General features: G+C 41.8%; 1 non-coding gene across 1 annotated transcript; it reads left to right on the forward strand.

The window, feature by feature from the left end:
* Positions 1 to 11630: 11630 nt before the first annotated feature.
* Positions 11631 to 11704, forward strand: Trnas-cga (transfer RNA serine (anticodon CGA)). Its single transcript has one exon. It is a non-coding gene; the product is annotated as a tRNA-Ser (tRNA).
* Positions 11705 to 15194: the final 3490 nt, after the last annotated feature.

Here is a 15194-nt window from a genome sequence, read left to right on the forward strand (position 1 = left end):
TGTATGGTCCTAATCATCATCATTTCATCCCCAGCGACACGCAGGTCGCCGAAGTGGCGTCAAATCGAAAGACCTGCACCAGGCGAACGGTCTACCCGACGGGAGGCCCTAGCCACACGACATTTCCATTTTATCTTTAACTTGGGTATTAACAATGATCAATAGCGCTTTGGACTTACAGACTGGATGGCATATGGTTCAGTTCTGCTAGTAAGTCTGTCATAAGCTGTACCGAGATAACTACGCCACCCTTCATTCTCTCCTTATGGCTTGTGCCATTGATTCCACTTGGCCATTGCCAACTGCTCTTACAGTTTTTTGTACTCTTACATTGTACTCATCCCGATATTGTGCATTAAGAACCTAATTGCAAGATCGCGTGAGCCTCAACATTAGAACAACCGTCGGCAGTATCACAACAGGGCAAAACAGACCCCACGAAAGTGTAACTGAAGCACTTTGTGTGGGAGGTAAGTTCGAAGGTAGATGAAGAGTTCCCGTGGAGTGCCCTTTGTGTATGTCACAGAATATTTCATAAGTTCGTTTCGAACTTTTACGAGGAATCCAACCATCGTACCCGTTATGAAGCTTAATGAACTGATGTAATAGTTATTCCGTTTCTATCGTCTATGTTAAGTGGCACATTCACCTTCTCGTCGGCAACAATGCTTTTGGTGTTATAATTCTTTCTGTGTACTTTACCTGTCCCCTACTCCTACATAACATGTTAATTTATGGTATTTACACTCATTTGTTTCCCGCTCTTGGCTTCACATCCCATCACATCCAATTCAAGGGAGTAGTTCAACTAACAGGTTTGCCTAACGACGCTTACACAATTACAGACGTGCATCACAGTTTTTCGCTGAAATACTTATAGGTCTTCGCAGTAATAACTCTGTTTAGTGTGTGTTGGCGAGACGAGTCTGTGCATCGGCAGTCTACTTCTACTGTACAGGGAGGCGGGTAGCCGACGTCATCTGTTCTTTCCATAAAATGGCTAAAGACGCAATCCACAGGTAGCAACAAGTCAAATTAAGCTTATTTGCAGGCAACTGAAGTCCAAATTTGTTGCAGCAAAGTATTACATCTTTCTGAAAGACGCAAGCTAAACAAAGATGTATTTCCGCAAGAAACCGCAACTTGGTGAGTTGGTTAAGTCAAAGGACTTGCAATCAGTATGGCTGTTAATTTCGCTTTTGCCACCGGTATTTAAGTTTTCCACGTTTTCGTAAATCGCTTAACACAGTTGTCGTCGTAGTCGCGTTAATACTGAGACAACCGATGTCAGTCTCCCTCGGCCCACGATTCGAAATCGCACTACGTACACAACGCCTCATCACAGTGCGAACGTCAGCCACTAACCTTACACGTTTACCTCGAGCTTACTACACTGACGGTCAGAAGACCAGCAGTAGAGTTCGGTCAGTTGTGAATCACCAAGACTTTCGTCTATAATCGGGGCATCTCAAGATCTTACACACTGACATGTGTCACGCTAGTGATATTCCGAACTCATGGCAGTGTTACAACTGAAGCTTACTGCATCTCCGTAGTTTTATTGCGTTCCAGCTTAAGTTTATTCTAACGTCCTGTAACCAATGGCCGTTAGTATTACTGGATTGTAATAAGGTAAATCCCTTGTATAGTCCTTCATATAAATATGACGAATGAGTTCATTTTAAAGTCATGAAACCATGTCCGGAGCGAAAGAGATTCGAAAAAAAAAAAAAAAAAAAAAAAAAAATCACGAAGAGTGGGTGATTCTGCAATGCAAGCAATGGAGGTGTAATTGCCTGTCCTCCGCTGTCGCCATGTCAGGCCGTTTCTTCCTGCTGGCTATTCGTGGTATTAATGACACTGACTTACCTCAGTACGGCCCTCCTGCGGCGCATCCTGCAATTCTATCTTTGGTTTCGTCTCGAAAATTTCTGGTTCAGCACACATTTCGCAAGTGTGGTCCTCAGAACGTGGAATATCACCAGCCACCTCTTCCTCTCCGAAGTCCCAAGTAAAATCCACCTGTGGGAGGTTTGAGATTATCATCACTGACTCAGCTAGAATGGCGTCTATGGAGGTTGAGCGTTTCTCAGTAATATTATCTGGCAGAGTAGCTGAATCCGCAGTGCGTCTGAGATACAAACTGCTTGTTTTTCATGGCAGTAATGATAATGACTTACATCAAGGGGCTGCTCGTGTTTCTTCTGTCGTCTCTTCCTGCGGTTGCGAGTTTGTGCAGGCAGCTGGCCGTCGTCGGCAACAAGCGGTGGAATTTCTTCTGCCACATTTTGCACCTTGAAACGCCCAAATACACCAACCTGTGGGAGTTTCGTTTTTACCAGCATTAATTCAGGCAAGACGTCATAGACAGAGCGTATATAAAAGTTTAGATATCTGACCTGTAATAATTAAACAGATTATACATTAAATAAGCAGCCCAAAAGTGTAGCTTTTAAACAATTTGAACGCGGTGCTATTCATATGTGGTAAAAGTTAAGTTATCGAATAAGGTACAGAAGTGAGAGGTACAAGAGCGAAAAGGCGAGAAAAGATGTTTATGGAGCACACTTAGTGGAGTTAAGTCTAGTTTGGTACGACTCCTGCTAAGGTATCCTGGAACAGTTAGCCAGGCACTGGAAAGGTGACACTGTGAAAATATGCAACGCTTAGAATAGAAGAATCAGCTTATTGCCGACGTAGTGTGACATGATTAAACCCCGACGAATAATGATAACAGTCAGGGAACTTATGATCTAAAAACGCCGTGAACTGTGTATAGTATGTTTCGTAGTTATCGTTTGTGATGCTTTTTTCTTGTTTAGTAGTTACGACACTACACCAAAAAAGTTTGGAGTGCAAGTACATTCTGAAATACGCAGGGAATTGCCAGTGAGAGAGTTTACTAACGAAAATGTAAATTCATTTTAATAATTCTCCCAGTTTCCACAGTAATTTCTCTTAGCTTATTCTCCCCATCATCACGTGAATTCACGTGATGGCTCGCAATCAACTGAATTCCGATTCTGGAAGACTACAGGGGGATTCTACGACAGCATTGTTATCTTTTGTTTAAGGGTCTCCGCACTCTATGACTCTCTGCAACGTCTCCCTATGGTGTGTTGCAGCTACTTATCTTCATATCAACTATTTTTTCAACATCTAAACCTTCTCCTGCACGAGGTCTTGGAAAGCGTCACAGACATTGGAACTGTAATCTACGTTACATCACTCAGGCATGCCAACATTTTTACGCAATGGATTCGTACTACTTCCCCAGATTACTGCACACAAATTTCGATTTCGTCTTTTTTTTAAGGATGGCATAAATTATACTAGTGTATGAAACTGCTTAGTTTTATGAACAGGTACTCAAACTAACTCTTCCTTCGGACGTATCTTGAGTGCGGACGTAGGGTATCACGTCGAAAGCCCTTGCGAGACCTCGTAGGACTGAATTAACTGTTAACCTTCGTTTTTTATTTGGTGAAGGTCGAGCTCCGAAGAACTGTATTACGTGTCAAACGAGTGATACATTCGGAACCTCCAGCAATGTTACAGTGGAAGCTTAATGACCGAGTACTACAATTGCGTTTCACCTTACATTTACCTTAGGTTCTTGTAAAACATTGCACGATCTTCTTATTGGATTGTAATCAGATGCATTTCTTATTTAGTCCTTCTTCTACAAACGGAAGAGTTATCCGGAAGAGTAATAGATTCCGCAAAGGGTACAATTTGAACTTAATTTTGTTGTTCTTCGTTCTTGTTCTCTGTTATACTTTCTTCGCGTTTACTTTACGTAGTTGTACTGATGTTGACTTACCTGTGCACAGCCGTCCTTCAGCGGATAGTCCACACTCTTCTCCCCATCCTTGATACGACCGGCGGATTCCGGGTTCCATTGACAGGGAAAGATCTCGAAGACAGACGGTACTTCTGCCACCCTCTTCTTTCTCAAGCGAGCATACACCTGAAAGTGTGGGTGGTTTATTTTTACTATTACGACTCACATGGGATGTTGTGTTTCTAATAAATGTGAATATTTTAGACACTTGTCTTACCAGGTTGGGTCAGATTTGTATAAAGTAAGCTGTCGATAGTTGTGACGTTTGCAATGTGAAGTGTGGTGGTACGTACGGCAGTTATAAATTAAGACATCAAATAAGTTAGAGAACTGACAGCTACAAAATGAAAAGGTGAGGTAAGATTTTTATGGAAAGCGATAAACAGAATGATAGGAACGTTAATGCCACTACTGCTATAGCATTTTGTAATATTTAATCAGAAACTTCAAAGGAAAAAATTGTATGTGTTCAAAAAGTTTCAGACATGTGAAGCAAATTTGCATAGATATGTACACGAAACACCTAGTGAAATATGAAGGCCAGAATATGTCAGACTGAGAATCGAACATGAGACCTTTGCCGTTAAGTTAGTTTGGAAGGTAGGAGATGAGGTATTGGTGGACGTACAACTGTGAGGACGGGTCGTTGATCATGTTTTGTTAATTTTGTCGGTGAGCACGTGCCCGCGAAATTCAAAGTTCCCGAGTTCGAGTCACGATGCTGCACACAATTTTAATTTGCCACGAAATTTCAGATATGTAGGCAGTTATCAACATAAAAGCTTGCTAACAAAAATGCAGCTTTATGGTGATAATACTACCCTAAATCCTCTGCCGAATCAGATTGAGTTAACAGTACATCTTGTACGGTTGTTAATAACATATACATCAGAGGCTCTGATAGATTAATTGTTGCAAGAAAAGTACTATTTCTCAAAGACAGCATGCCGCTGTCGCCAGCGTTGTAACTGATCGTGACGTTGCGTATAGAAACTGCGTCCTAGTACAGCGAACTTAAGTGTAAGTTTTCTTCCCCCAGACCGTTAACATCTGCATACACGTAATACAATACACAGACTCCGTAAAAACAGAGATTGTGTAAATGATTGTTATACTTGCGTCGATGGGCTAAAATGACGATTGCAAAAATTTGTCTGTCCTGTTCATGAATCTCAAAGTACGGAAATAGAAAATATGGGTAATATGTGACATAAGGAAACGTTAGTGGGTCTGGGATGCGGGAATGTATAGCCGAAATGATTAGGGCGATCACTAGCGATAAGCGATAAATCTCAGTCGAGCCCCGTTCGCGAACAGGTTGTCATGTCAGACTAATAAAGCAAAAGGAAGAAGGCTAAATGTATTCGAAATTTGAGAATCTAGTTCGTAATTTTAGTGTTTTGTTTTCATCAATTCAGTTTACTAGCTTACTTCCAAACATTAATTATCAATGTTTATCAGTTCTTTATGTAAGCAGGTATAGCTATGACGGTGATCCGAAAACCACAGGAAAGTGAGCGGCCAGTCTTATGGGGCTGGCGAACACGAAGGTGTATGTGTGCTTCGATCCACATTTATTTCACTGTCGCTATAAATGTATTGACAACAGGGTGCAGTGAGTGTGTTCTAAACAAGGAGCTGTCCTTTGACGATCACTTCACTGCGACTAGAGAAGCTACGACAGTCTTGCCGAGTCCAGAAACCGATAGAGTGAGATTCAGTGTGGTGTTGCGGCAGTGACGATATTAACTTTGAATGCAACTGGTCTTTCGAGTCACTGTGGGGCTTTTCATAGGCCTTGGAGTTGCTCAATGCTCACCTTCTCCATGTCCACTTTACAGTCATTATAGACTTCTGTCGAACGCGCTTTCTTTGATTTGTCTCCAAAACCACGTGTCTTCCTCCTGCAGGGAAGACACAGACAGCATAAAATGCTGTATAGCACCTGCGAACACAAAAGAACGTTACAACACGTGTGATTCAGAGTTTATACATTAAGTCAGCAAAATGACGCCAAATAAAACTTGTAATGGAGAGCAGTCGGAAATTTGGTAATTTTTTGTGGAGTTGAACCTTTCCTCAGTTTGTTATAAAAATAGCCTAAAACTATAAAATATCACACGAAGACTGATGGAAGCTCAGGGACTATTCCCCTCCTTCCTCTATTGCAGGTGAACAGGGTGTCCTTGTCATGTCGTGAGGCAGGCACACCAGCAGTGTTCAGGACTTCCACGACGAATGAGAGACGTTATCAAGTCACAAAAAACATCTCAAGCATCATATCAACAACCGAGGTACCGAAGCAGAGCTATACATGAGAGAGTTAAGAAATGGTATTTTAAGCATTATTACTTATCACGGTTTTCAGGATCGTTCAATACAGTGATCTGTCATCCATAGACCATAAAGAGAGTCTGCCAAGAGATTTCGTATCCAAATACATCAACAGCTTGTGTTTTTGAAACGTTGTTCGCGATAGATTGGCGTATCGGAAGAATCTTAATGAAATGTAACTCTTCCACGAAAGAAGTGGCTTATAAGACGCTTGTTCGCACGATTCTTGAATATTATTCATCTATCTGGGATCCCTGTCAGGTAGGACTTATAAAGGAGATAGAGAAGATCCAACGAAGAGCCGAGTGTTTCACGACGAGGTCGTTTAGCTGGGAACATAGCGTTACGGAAATGCTAAACAAACTCCTCTGGCACACGTTACAAGAGAAGCGTTGTGCATCACGGAGAGATTTACTATTCTAGTTTCGGGACAGCACTTTTGAGGAGGAGTCGGACAAAATATTACTTCTCTCCCAAATGCATCTCGCGTATTGACCACTGGAGACAATTTGAGAAATTGTAGCCAATACAGAGGCTTACTGACAACCATTCTATCCACGCACTATTCGCGAGTGGAACAGGGTTGGAAGGATCAGACAGTGGTACCGAAAGTACCCTCCGACGCACACCATTTGGTGGCTTGCGGAGTATGATGTAGACGTAGGTGTAAATATGAACTGTCGAGCGTTCTTTGTTACCCGGTCCAGCAGACCAGGGTGGAAATACGGGTTCCCTGTCCTGCTGTGGAAAGACGATACTTTTTCGGAAGCGCAGATCTTTCCCCTACTGTAAGACTGTGGATATCGGTAGTAGAAATAAAATTGTATCTTGTATCATTCAGCCTGCTATCGGCACATTGAATCCCGTAATGCAATACAAACGAAGCGAACTGGAATACTTGTACCAACCTCAGGTGTTCTCTGGAATTCTCAAAGGTCTCATCGCAAGTTGGTGAAATGTTTACCAGAGATAGCTCCTATTTGAGCACAATAAGACGAATACGCTCCTGTTTTAACTGACTCTGACTGACGTGTGTTGTACCAGTTGCTTCATTATACTTTGCTCAGCACCTATATATTTTTCTCAGATGTTTTGCATGGGAACAGAAATGCGCTTATTTTATTATGCAACTCTATACCCATTGGCAAAAAGCTAATGTAACTGTAACTCGCTCACACCCACTAGTCCATGCTGTAAGAGCTGATACTCATTCACTCCCACTTATTCATTGCCACTCTCTGATACAGCACAACTCATTGACATTATATCTTTGTGTCTCTCTGTCACTGTCTCTTGTCTCACAGCCACTGTCTCCTTCCTTCTGCCCTACTACTACTGTTTCCCCTCACTGTAGTTGTCTCCCACTGGCCTCTTATCCCTACTACCACATTCACCCCTTCCCACTGCTGCTGCCTTTTCACTGTCACTATCTCTCTTTTCTTCTTTGTCCTTGTCATAGACGCTGTCTCTCCTTATCACTGGCGGTAACCCACTTCCTCTTACGCGTTCTTTTTGCTGTTCCACTGCCACTGTTTCACTCTCTTTCTCTATTCGTGTTTCCAAATGTTTTGGGAAATTTTTAATGGCGCCGAGAAAGGTAGAATGACGTAGCTGGTACCCCACTTTTCAGTCAGAGTCTTTAAAACAGGAGCATATTCGCATTGTTTTGTCCTCCAGTAGGAGCATCTTTCAGCTATTTCCCTTCTTCTGGCGGACACAGAGGGGCACATCACTCATATGACGAGAACTTCGTGGGTCAGTAAAATTTTGATAGAATGCGTATGTGAAAATCAAATATCGCACATCTGACTTTACACCTCACACAGGATTTAGCGTGCAGATAACTTCCCTGTGCCTCAATACTACAACGTGGAATTCCCAGAACTCTGATGATGAAGAAACTTTATCCGTTCTATGCTACTTTATAAACTACGTTTTCGACTCGCACAGTTTTACGCTTCTTCGTTCCAGGTTAACAAATCTGTGATATGGTGGAATATGGAATCCTCACACGTGATTGCGCAGCGTCAAATAGCGCTTATGCAATATAAGATATCTTCCTCTTGAGTAGACATCCTGCACTGTTGTAATACAGATGCTAAAACTAACAGGCTGTAAAAAATTGAACAAGATAAATTATTGTAAAACGATAAATACTATAAAGTTGTCCGCTGCGTGGAGTACAAGAAGGTAACTCATAAATATTAAGTGGAACCTGGACTATATGTTAGTTGTTGTGCTTGACAACTAGATTTTTCTTACTACTGCAGTGCCCCTATTCCATCATTAGTCATAGTATCTGACCGTATCCTGTGATCTCCGTTTCAGCTGAAAGAGCTAAAGTAAATGCTAAAGTCCACGACGGACTCATTCCTTGGAGTGCATCATAGTTACTGTCCTGCGCTGTGTAACCCGCCAAATCGTGCGTTGACAACATTTCTACAACCTTTCAAACATGTCTGGCTGCGACTTTTCTTCCTCACTGAAAAATTCAAATAATGCTTCCAGCTCTTTGACCAAGAGCAAAGCCGGAATTACAACGTCGTCTTCAGCCAGAAGAACACTTGAAAGTTTTATTAAGACCCATTTGATCCTGGTGTTGACTGATCGTCTAGTCATCCAAGCACTCAGTCAACGCCAGGATCACATAACATAACCGACATTGCAGGTTGAGACAACTGGAGAAATCGCTCATGGTAGAGCACGCGCTGTGTTAGACCGACCACATAGTAAAATTCGCCGACAGTGAGGTTCTGGCTGTAGAAAATAGCTAGCACACCCGGTTATTCAGAGAACTTATAGTAATACGCAAACACGAGACTAGATTCAACAAGAAAGAACAAATCCTCAAGGTAAACGGATCCTGGATTTCCGTGTTGCAGCGTATGAGCGTTCCAGGTAGCAAGAGGAGAAGCGCACCGGAAATGACCGCAGAGAAGCACTAGGTCGTTGGCGAGCCAGTTACATATTGTCTGCGGTCGCGAGCTCGGCTCCAGTCCACCACCGTCAATTGAGGTTGAGGCTATGACAATGTCAGCCACTCCTACTGGCGAAACGTCAGAAAAATCATCAGACAAACGTCGGCCGAAGAGTCCGAGCAAGAAGCCAACAGGCAGCTTGTCAACAAGTGGCGATGAAAGCCTTAAAAATTTTGAAGTGTGTTAAGTTCATATTTTGACACTTTACTGTATCGTAGTAACACTAACACGATGCTTCTTTTGGTTATACGTAATAGAAGAACACTTAACTGTTGTGTTCTTCTATGTTGATGTCATACTGAAGTTGGAATTAGTGCTCTTATTAAATGAGTCTTCAGGGGTTTAGTATGTGCACTGAAGATGGTCCCACAGTGACTAAAGTGAGTTTGCTGTAATAAATTATAAACGTCTTACGAGCATTGCTGTCGATATTATTGTTCTCATATTCTTAATTCCAACTATGCCTGTCGTATCCTGATGTCCTGATGTCTCTTCCACACAAATGCTGCTCTGTTGGGGCCCTTTCGTTATGCTCGTCAGCAGATGCCAGGATTTCTGCGTAATACTGCATGACGAATTAAGATCAGATAATTTCCCTAATGTTCCGAGGACGAACCGACAGCAAGAGACATAAAATTCTTTCCTATCAGTTTTTCGAACATCAACAGAGGAAAGTGGCACCCTTTCAAAACATAATGGAAAATACAGTAGCCGTGGTGCTAGAAACGGATCCAGCGCACATATCCTAGTATACTTTCTTCAGTGTATTAAATGTGACTGATCTCTCTGTCCCAAAATCAACATGGTACTTCGTTACAGGTTAACGACTCTGTTGCGTACTGAATAACGGAATCCTCACAATTTATTCCATAACGTCAACTAGCGCTTAAGGATACAGGGTACCTTTCCGGCTCAATGTTATGTAAAAATCAACACCTTTTTCTATCAGGCACTGTTTATAGTGTGAATGTTTTACAGATTTTTTGTTGATAACAGGTAATGCAGCAGACTTTCTTAACAAATTAGAAGTATTTTTGAACCTGCTTAGGATTATTATAAAAATTACAAAGAAATTGGTGCAGTTTTATTTCCTAATTACTTCCTCAAATTGAGGTACCATTTAATGCGATGTTATACATTTGAAGAAGACCAAATTTTTACCAGATGCGCATGACGTGATGGCTGAGGCACTAGACCTATTTAATTCCACCTATTATAAATATAAAAAGGATAAAAAAATCGCATCTTACTTTTTAATTTCTACAGCTTTTTCCGTGATAAAAATGTTATCTTTCTATAATTTATCAGATTCTGCAATAAAGCTTAGGTTACTACATAAGTATTGACTATTGCAAGTTACAGGAAAAAATTAGAGCTATGCTTTATACACTGTAGGAAATATTTGTACCTGTATTCTCAAAAATACAACTTGCAGGAAATTTCGAATGAAGATGTGAGTAAAATTAAACTGTGCCTCAGAACATTCCTGAACCATAGTCTTCGTCCTGCAGCAATTCTTCATCTTCAAGCTTCCTCTTGGCATTCCTTTTAGCACTTTTTGCTTCTTTGGTAACTTGAAGAGCGAATCTTTCAGCTTCATTAATCCGTTGTCTGCCACACGCAAGCAACTCATCTTCCAAATTAGAGACAGATTTTATGCCTAAATTTCTCAGGACTTCCAATCTTTCTATCACTCCATCATTGAAACATATCACTGCATCTAGTACACCAACTTTTAATGTATTTACTCCTACAAAAACAGCCTTGGGTAATGTTTCCCATATAAAATGGTTGAAACTTTAATTTGTATTCAGAGTGCCCGTATGAAGACATTTACTAAGCAAAATAGGGTCACTCAGGTCTCTAAAAATTAGTTTTATTAAGTTCATAACAAGTAGAGGAAGAGAATGCTTTTGATGGTATATTTGACCACTTTCTTTTTCTTTTTAGTAACCACACCAAGAATCTGTTCCTTTAGGCCAAAGTCTTTGAACAGGGTGGTTATCTGTGGACAACCTATGAAAGAAGGTACCCCTTCAGTTTTTCTCGTTGCTCTAACATCATTCAGAGGTGCAGATCGTCTAATGGCCAGTCCGTAATAACTCTGAATTCTGTGAAGATAGGAGGTTTCTAAAAATTAGTTTTATTTCGTTCATAACAAGCACAGGAAGAGAATGCTTTTGATGGTATATTTGACCACTTTCTTTTGCTTTTTAGTAACCACACCAAGAATCTGTTCCTTTAGGCCAAAGTCTTTGAGCAGGGTGGTCATATGTGGACAACCTATGAAAGAAGGTACCCCTTCAGTTTTTCTCGTTGCTCAAACATCATTCAGAGGTGCATATCGTCTAATGGCCTGTCCGTAATAACTCTGAATTCTGTGAAGATAGGAGACAAGGTACCGGCAGAATTCTGTGAAGTTAGGAGACAAGGTACTGGCAGAATTGAAGCTGTGAGGACGGGTCGTGTGTCGTGCTTTGGTAGCTCAGTTGGTAGAGCACTTGCCCGCGAAAGGCAAAGGCCCCGAGTTCGAATCTCGTCCGGAACACAGTTTTAATCTGCCAGGAAGTTTCATATCAGCGCACACTCCGCTGCAGAGTGAAAATTTCATTCTGGAAACATCCCCCAGGCTGTTGCTAATCCATGTCCCCGCAATATCCTTTCTTCCAGGAGTGCTAGTTCTGCGAGGTTCGCAGAAGAGATTCTGTGAAGTATGAAAGGTAGGAGACGAGGTACTGGCAGATTTGAAGCTGTAAGGACGGGTCGTGGTGGGTGCTTGTGTAGCTCAGTTGGTAGAGCACTCGCCCGCGAAAGGCAAAGGTCCCGAGTTCGAGTGTCGGTTCGGCACACTGTTTTAATCTGTCAGGAAGTCTCAGTCCTACTGTAGATGAATCTCTCTCCTAGGGGAAATGAAAGAAATTCTTCCGCACATAGGATCTACATCGAAAATATGTCATGTCTGCTCTCTATTGGTTTAAGTATTAGACTCGGTGTATGTCATCAACCTTTGGATTCAAACAGATACCTACATAGACGCATTTCCAATCCCATTCCTATATCAGTTTGTAAAACTCGAAATTCGCTATTACAGTATTATGAAAAACTGCTTTGTGACAATGAGTTCAAGTGTCTGTGCTTACGTTAATCCTTACTGGACTCACGCTGTTCTAAGTGATTTCACCAATACGAAGCTGAAATACTCAAAACAGTTTTGTCTGCCCCCATATTTTCCATTTTTACAGCAGAGGCGACAGTAATTCGAGAGACTCTCGCATCTGGTCGTGCTCCGGTGCTCCAGAACGTTCTGTGGAGTCTTACTCCAAAAGCGTATACCAATGTATTCAACATTGACTGTGGATAAGTAAAATGAATATTCAGGACCTGAAAATTATGTTGCAAAATAAGCGAAGAGGTACGACAATCACCTTGTTGAGGAGCCGAGGTCATTTAGGATTAGTTTACAATGAGAAGGCCGAATAGATTCCGAAGAAGGTCAGTATTTCTGACCATGTAATGAATGACAATTTACCATCCTCATATTTCACATTATGGGGGTGGAAACTCGCCGAGCAAGAATGGGCAGAATGTTGGGGCATTTTAGTGTAGCCTACTATAGAAGACAATACTACATTGCGATACAAGCACTAATTAGAAGCTCCACCTGGTTTCGGAAACTTCAGAGTGCAAGAAGCTGATAATTGTTCAAATCATAGTTCAACTACTTCCAACGTACGTCGGATAGGCGTCAAGTATAACCCTTCCAGTGACTATCACAAGACTGAAGCAGGAGATATAAGCAGCTTACTGTTTTCCTACAGTTACATCGAAACACAGCCAAATATTTACTGCAAAATCTCGATGAAGTCCCATCAAGTGCTCCTGTTTTATTGTATCATGAGATCCTCAAATATCCTTCTCCGTTCTAAAGAACCATATACTCGGCATCGACGTTTTATTTATTTTTCTCTGAATCAGGTAATTAACAGAACTTGCTGTGTCTGATTGTGGGTTATACTTTACACCATGCGTTTCCTGTTCATCATTTGTTTCCTTTTCTGTAATCTTCCAGTTAGTTTCAGTATCTAGATGAAGACAGAAATTTATCAAAATGATTGCATGGTTTGGAGAAATGAAGGAAATTTCAGGCTGTATGTGAGTATACATCCTCCGCTGTAGAATAAGAGAATGTTTACTGGCTCACAACAATTAAACGATATATTTTTTAGATGTACGACATCGTAATGTGTATTAACGCCTCCGAATTTTTAATTCTGTTCTCAATGTCGGTTGAGGTACTACATGTCATGTGTATTACTCAGTCGACTTGTCCACTTCACTGACGCAAGTTGCAAAACTCTGGCGCTAGAGTGCTCCGGATTTTAGCGTTTAACGTGGCTGTGTGTCATGTAGCTATGTCGTTGCGTGAGAAACAGAATCACAGAAAACAATAAAGCAAGAATTTTAAGATTTCGTCCACACATGGAAAGCAAACGAGCGCTGCGTCATCTGCAACAATCCGTCGCTTTGTGTTTTCTGTCATCGACCTTCCTCCATACAGTCCAGACTGGGTCCCATCCCATTTGCATCTCTTTTCACAACTTAAACATTACCTTCGAGGCCTCCATTTTGGTAGTGTAGAAACGGTGCAAGCAAAGGTGAGGTTGTAGCTCCGTCAAATAAAGCGAAACATTGTACAGTGACGTTATGATCAAACTGATCTCTCGTTGGGAGTAATACGTTCGTCACTGGAGGGACTACGATGAGAAAGAAATATGTAGGCATGAAAAATACACATATCGAACATTAAAAGCTTGTGTTTTATTTAAAAATCTATAACAGTTTCAGATAAAAATGTCGGAAGCATTACGGTTCAGTACGCCCTCGTAGCAGTCGCTGCACAGTCAACAACGACATATAGATTCACAGTCACAATACAGGATAAAAGACGTAGAAGAAAGTGTGGAAGAAGATGCAGAATGTGATGACAAAGCTGACGCATTTCGAATGAGGAAATACCCCGAACACCAAACCCTCAGCCAATACTAACAACAAAGATGTTCCATGCAATGTATCTTGTCCACCTGAGCCGGCCTTGTGACCGAGTTGTTCTAGGCGCTTCAGTCTGGAACCGCGCGTCCGCTACGGTCGCAGGTTCGAATTCTGCCTCGGGCACGGATGTGTGTCATGTCCTTAGGTGAGTCTGGTGTAAGTAGTTCTAAGTTATAAGGGACTGATGACGTCAGATTTTAAGTCCCAGAGCCATTTGAACCATTTTTTGTCCACCTGAGGTAGTGAATAAAACCTGGAGTAGTCGATTCAAAAGTGCGTCGCATGGATGTATTTCAGGTTATGCAGTGCACTACATATATTTGCTTCACGGAAAAAATGGAGCTTCTCTTTGCATTTCCATAAAAAATAGCGGAATGTCCCATACACGCAGCTGCTTCAGAAGGTAAGTCACAAATGTCGTCCCCTGTAAGGTCACTGCGAAACAAGAGGCGCCTGCTGTCAGATGAGAGCGAATATCCAGGATATCCTGCAGACACAGCACCGCCGAGGTACGGATAATAACTGTGTCACAGTGGGAGACTGAAATGGCGCGGCGACTGGAAAGGTACTCGAAAGTTGAGGTGCGCGGTAGAGTAGGATTCGTGTGAGTAAAACGTCTAAACTGCGTACAGTTTGACAGTCAGTTCTGGCGGCATGTGGGCAAAATGCGATATCGCGTCGTGCCGTACTGAAACGACCAACGCTACACAGACGTGGGTGACGCTGATCAGAAAGGAAGGCCATTGATACCGACATCGACCACAGACACGAATGTCCATGCAATTGTAGAACTATTTCAAAGCAGTCACACTTTTCCGGCGATGAAGATATTCACGTGGCGGTTCTGGAATGCCTCTGTGACCAACAATTGGGTTTCTATCGTCGGGTAACTGAACGTCTTTCAGAAGGCTCCAAGAGATGTTTATACAGGCTGATGACTATATTCCAAAATTGTTTCATGTATCTGCGTCAGTCTGGCCTATCATGAA

The sequence above is a fragment of the Schistocerca serialis genome, chromosome 8, assembly GCF_023864345.2.
Source record: "Schistocerca serialis cubense isolate TAMUIC-IGC-003099 chromosome 8, iqSchSeri2.2, whole genome shotgun sequence".
Classification (NCBI taxonomy): domain Eukaryota; kingdom Metazoa; phylum Arthropoda; class Insecta; order Orthoptera; family Acrididae; genus Schistocerca; species Schistocerca serialis.